Source organism: Talpa occidentalis, unplaced genomic scaffold (genome assembly GCF_014898055.3).
Source record: "Talpa occidentalis isolate TD23 unplaced genomic scaffold, MPIMG_talOcc4v2.1 talOcc4.6, whole genome shotgun sequence".
In the NCBI taxonomy this organism is placed as follows: domain Eukaryota; kingdom Metazoa; phylum Chordata; class Mammalia; order Eulipotyphla; family Talpidae; genus Talpa; species Talpa occidentalis.
In genome coordinates, this window is record NW_023604972.1 from 13958609 (window position 1) to 13964608 (window position 6000).

The following is a 6000-nucleotide window of genomic DNA, read 5'->3' on the forward strand; positions in this document are numbered from 1 at the left end:
GTAATACTTTAAAGAGTTCTTCCCCTTGTGGAAATGAGGAAATGGACATTGTCACTCTAGGTGTGTATTTCCCAATTCAGCATTTCAAGCTAATCCAACAAAATTGCAAGGTAGCGTGCAGCAAGGGCTTGCTTCTCCAATCTAAGATTGTCATTTGACCTGGTGTGTGAAGGAACATATAATGGTGTGTTTTTTTGAGTGGAGGCTCCTGTTCTCTCCTTACCAGAGAGAGAACATTCTTCGGTTAACATGGAAACAGTAAAAAATGGAAAGTTACATATTTTTAAAATCACAGCAAGTTCATTTCTTATCTGACTTCCCCAAAAGGAAATAATATAAGTTAGCAGGAGTTGGCCCAAAGTACCTTACTTTAAAAATAGTGATTATTTTTAAAAAATCCATAGGATTTGAATTGTGAGGCTTTTAAAGGCTGAGGTGGATATTGGTTGCAGATTTAGAATCTGTACTAGAGTAATAAAATAGTAAGTTTCCACCCTTGGTGCAAATAGTGCATAATCACTTTGTAAGCAGTCTCATCCCATTAAATTATTTTTTGTTACTGAACACACCCTACATGGTTGACAGATAGAAAGATGCAGCGGGCCTGCTCCATTAGTTTCCAACTCTTAATATTAGGAGTGAGCACAGAGGGAAGACCCTTCCTTTAAAAAAAAAAAAAAAGTAGCCCCTGAAAGCTACTTAAAAAAGAAACCCTACAGAAAGTTTGTGCTGGAAAAACAGTGAGGGGGAGAGATTGAGCAGATGTATGTGAAGTACAAATGCAGTGATTCATCTTGACTTACAGGTTAGAGCCTAAAACTGAGGACTAAGACCTAGAACTGTAAGCCATGGGCCTATCAAGACCCGTATGTAACGACAGTTGCACACACAGCGATTTACGTTAAGGATGAAGTCATTGACGTGGCTGGCACCTATGTGTTTGATAAAGTGTTATGCCCACACAGGTAGAAATCGACTCATCTTAGTTTCTAGAAAGGGAGAAGTTCTTAATAGCACCAAGAAACATTTGCAGGTCCTAAATTTCTTTTGGAGATACAGAACGCTTTGCTTTGGGGAGGGGGCACTATGAGGTGGTTGGTGTTCTGTGAAAATAATTTTAGAAGGTAAGTATGAAGTTTAGGCGTGTATCATGTTCTTTTTAGCATATTACTCTAGTCCCTGCTTTTCATCTACTGCTACTCCTCACTCCTTTGGTCATTTCTACAGTATAGAGTCGGTACTTAAATCCCAACTTATTCCAGATACACCTGCCTCATCATACAGAGGAGTAGCCTGTGCTAGGTCATTCCCACAGTGACCTCTGGAGCAGCGACAGCTGTTCTTTTATCTCAGAACTAACTTTCTCCTCCTAAGACTGTCTTTGTTCACTTGGTTTTGTGAACACAACACAGTGACTGGTTTTCTCCTTAACCCTTCACAACTAGGTTATTTTATTATTTATGCACACAAGAGCTGGGGTTTAGACCAGAGGTGCGGGGTGACGGGGAGGAGGTGGCGAGAGGATTCACCAGAGAGAGTGGGGAACAGAACAGGCAGACTGACTGAAATACACTGCAGAGGGGAGCAGTGGGTGAGACAGGAGAGGTCTGCTGTGCCATGTGGGTCACCTCCCTAGCCGGGGATCGAACTCATGCTGCAGTGGCTGCAGATAGCTTCATAGTGCTGAGACTTAACCCTTTGTGCCACCAGGGAGGCCCCCACAACTAAGTTCTTAACATGACAGATGACAAAATTTTAAGGTTTTTGGAAAAAATATTTGCCTTTTGGGGCTTGTCCTAGACAGTGGCGGTACAAGTTGTGAGCTGGTGGATTCCCAAGTTATAAATGGCATGATTGGGAGAAGAACAGCTGAAGGATGACGAGACGGGCAGCTGTTTGCTTGGAGGCGTGACTCTCCAGCCATGTTATTTCTGGGTAGCGCCACAAATTAGAATGAAGACACTACTGGGAAATTTTAAATGGCTAGTGACATCATGGGCTCTGAGCTCAGTTAGGGTGTGGGTTATTTCCTGAAAATTTCCACTAAGGCTTATCTTAGTCTGCTCGGCCACCTTAAGAAATTGCTCCAGAGTAGTCAGTTTGCACAATGACATAGGGTTTCTCACAGGTCTGAAGGCTGGAAGTCTGAGATGAGGGCGTCAGCCTGGCCAGGCACTGGTGAAGGCACAATTACTGGCAGGCAGCCACCTTCTCGCTGTGTGCCCACATGGCCTCCATGGCACACTTAAAGCCAGTCCTCCATCCATGCGACCTCATTTAACCTTAGTTTCCTCCTAAAGGCCCCATCTCCAGGTCGAGTCACACTGGGAGTTAAAGGTTAACATGAAATTGAGCATGGAGCATCATTGATTGCATGGCGCGGCTCTTCTTAAAAACCTAGATTACAGTTTAAATGATAAAATGGTTGTCCACGTGGCAAATGGTATTTGGGTCTCTTGCATGTTAAGACCTCTCCTGCCGCCCGCTGCTCCCCTCAGCAGTGTACTTCGGTCCTTCTGCCTGCTCTGCTCCCCGCTCAGGCTCTGGTGAATTCTCTCACCCTCCCGCGCTTCTGACTGTACCCAGTGCTTGTATAAATAAATAAATAAATCTTAAAAACAACAACCAAAAAAAAACCTGGTTGGGGTTTCTTAATGGCTGGCTGAGGGCCTCCCTGGTGGTGCAAGGGTAAGTTAAGATGCAACCTATGAAGCTATCAGCAGCTACTGGGCACGAGTTCAATCCCCGGCCAGGGAGCTACCCACATGGCACAGCAGACCTCTCCTGTCTCGCCCGCTGCTCCCCTCAGCAGTGTATTTCAGTAGATCTGCCTGTTCTGCTCCCCTCTCTGTCTCTGGTGAATCTTCTCACCCCCGTGCCTCTGGCCTGCCCCCTGGTTCTTGTCTGCATAAATAAATCTTTTTAAAAAGCTGGCTAAGATGATAAATGGACTTTGGCAGAGGGCAAGATTGAGTTTGCCCCTTTTTAAAGTCGCTCCAAATTCAGTTTTGCAGATGAGAGAAATGGGTCCTGCACGCCTCAGTCCCTTGCCTGTCTCTCCACATTTAGGGCAGGATCGGTTAAATGGAGCCTCTGTGGGCTCTTCAGTTTGTGTAATGAGAGGCTCAGATTTACAACCAGTCAGGGAGAAACACCAGGACCCTGCTCTAGACTGCTGTGAACCAATTCTGTGATGTATTGAGATGCTGTGCTAAGAGCTTTATATGAACTGTTTATTACATTCCTATAAGCCAAAATAATGAGGTCACCCGCCCCATTATTAAGCCTCCTCTTTCTCCCCCAGGCAAGCCTTCTCTAGACATGCCCCTTCCATAGATGGCACTCGGGAACTCTTTCCCTGCTCCTCTCTCCCCCAGCAGAACCGCTGGACAGGCTTCCTGCCAGGTTCTGCCGCGGGTCGGGCGGGAAGCAAGTTTGAGGTCAGGTGGGCTCGTTTTGACGTGTGACCTGAGAGGCAAAGAGAACTGGTTGGCAGGGAGCATGAAGCCAACACCCACAGGGAGGTGGGAGCACTCCCAAGCCCAGTTCCTTTCTGAGATCCGCTATTCCTGCCCTTGGGGGGGGGTGGGAAGAGACAACTCAATTTCCTTCAGTTTTACCTTCACTTGAACAGGTTCCTGTGACTTGGAACTGGTGTCCTAGCAGGTAAGTTTCATTATCATCTTAATTTTACCCCTGGAGACATTCAGAAAACAAGGCAAGGGTCTTAAGGTGCCACAGCTTTCAGTAGCAAATGATCCAAACCCAAGAGCACTGCACTGGGGGCGATAGGACTTGGAGGTAGCGCTGACGTCTGGGGTAGCGTAGAGGAGACACCTCACCGGTGTCCCCAAGAGCGAGGAGGTCCAGAGTGTCACAGGCGGAAGAGGAATGTGAGGACCGGTGGGAGGCAGGGCGTTGGGACTGGACGCCATGGTCAAGGGCAGGCCTGTGTCATGGAGCCGTGGGTACCGCACAACCGGCTGCTACAGGATTTTGTACAAACATAACAGGTACCCGGGTCAGATGGGTACAGTCGCCAACCACGTGTTGTGGGGCACAATTCTCCATGCCTCCTACGTTTATTCTTGTGGAGGGACTTTCCCTATGTAAGTGCAAGATTCCTGACCTCCGCCCTGTGTGATATTAATAACTTTGCTGAACTTGTCTGTTGAGCTCCACTGCAGCCCGGCGCCGCAAATACCGCAATGAAACCCTGCTTGTCCCGAGCTTTCCTTCTGGAGGAGAAAGACCGGCCAAGATACAGACGGCAGCGCCTAGTCACCCGGTCACGGCTGAAACGGAACATGTCGCTTGCCTAGTACCCCGAGATGTTGGCCGTCAGGGGATGTGGGTGAGCAGGACCTTGGCCCGGGGACACCCAGTCTGCAGTGTTCAAGGAAAACCTGGGTCTTCCCCAAAGGCTCCCGCCCTGCAGGGGACGCTGCACACATGGCGAGGCTCAGGCCGGGACAGTGCTTGTCCTGGCTGTCTCCGGGGAGCTGTGGGAGCCGCCTGGAGGCGATCCCTGGGTGACGGCTCATCACGGCCAGGTGAGGTGCCGTGAGCTGGAGGCCCGGAAGGTTGAGAACAGGAGTCCCGGTCGGGAAAGCCACCGGGAAGCAGACTGTGATTCAGTGTGCTGCTGCGGAGGCTGCACGTGCCTGGGGTCTGTGGACCTGACAGAGAGCCGCTCCTTCGTCCAGAGCCAGGCCCGTGGGGGGCAGAGATGGAAGAGTACGGCTGAGGGAAGGCGTGAAAACTGGGAACCCTGGTGCCCCAGCGCATGTCTGAGGAAGCCCTGACAGTGGCGTTTCAATGCCATCTCTTGGCTTGATCTGAGTGACCTGTCCCCCTTCTGGGGTTTGCAACTAGGAGGATGAAGACGCCATCACCCAGGAGAGAAGACCAGTGGGGGATAGGAGAGAAGAGCTGGTCGGGGAGGTGGGGGAGGAGACTGAGTTTAGGAATGTGGATTCTGAGATGCCTGTTAGGCTTCGGGTTAGGATGGCAGGTGAGCTGTTAGGCGTCCTCCTCTGGCGCTCAGGGCCAAGTCCGTGCTGGAGAGAATGACGGGTTTGGGCATCGGTCTCGTGTAGACGGAGATCAAGGCTGTGAGCCTGACAAGCTCACCCAGGAGGAATCTGAGTGGACGAGAAGTTCCAGACCCAGCCCCTGACAGCCCGGATAGAGCGCCGGGATCATAGGATCCCCTGGGCAGGGTGTTAAATGCAGTGGAGACCTCACATTTCCAACAAGCTCCCGGTGACCTGGTCGCTGCTGGTTAAAGAACTCACCTTGAGTAAGGAGGGACTAAAGCAGTAAATGGAAGTGATTGAGGAAAAGAATAAAGTGCCTCTTCACCCCATAAAAGCGATTATTCTTGACTAACACCACTGTTTTCCGAGTCACTATTAACGCCCTAATAATGGTTTTGGAAATAGTTTTCTTTAAGCACACAGTTAAAATTTCACTTTACCCTTGAGACGACCTTACCTCCCAAGTCACAAATGGGCCAGTCAGATTCTCATTAGAGGGTTAATGATGTCTGAAAATTGAAATGTTCGCCTGTAATAATGCACGGCACGGAGGCCTGCATTACCTCGTGTCTGCGCCACCTCAGGTTATGTAACTGTGCGTCACAGACCCCAGAACCTGCAGTTCCAAGGCAAAGTGGCTGCACCCAAAAGTTAAAGGAATAATGAGTAACTCCTGAGTTACAAAAATCTTTGGTTTGGGGAGAAAAAGTTATTTTAATTGGGGTCCCTTTTCATGAGAGTCATTCTGCAAATGCAGAGACTAAATTATTGCAAAACCTGGAGTGGTGTCTGCACTAATGAGGTGGCAAAGGCAAAGACAGTTGTCACAGCTGGGAGAGCCAGCCTTTTCCCTCTGTGGGCCGGGCTTCCCTGCACAGAAACTTCCAGCGCTTGTCTGTAGGAAGGCCGCGTTTTCATCCTGTCACAGAGATTTTAGAACTCAGTGGAACACCCAGGTCTT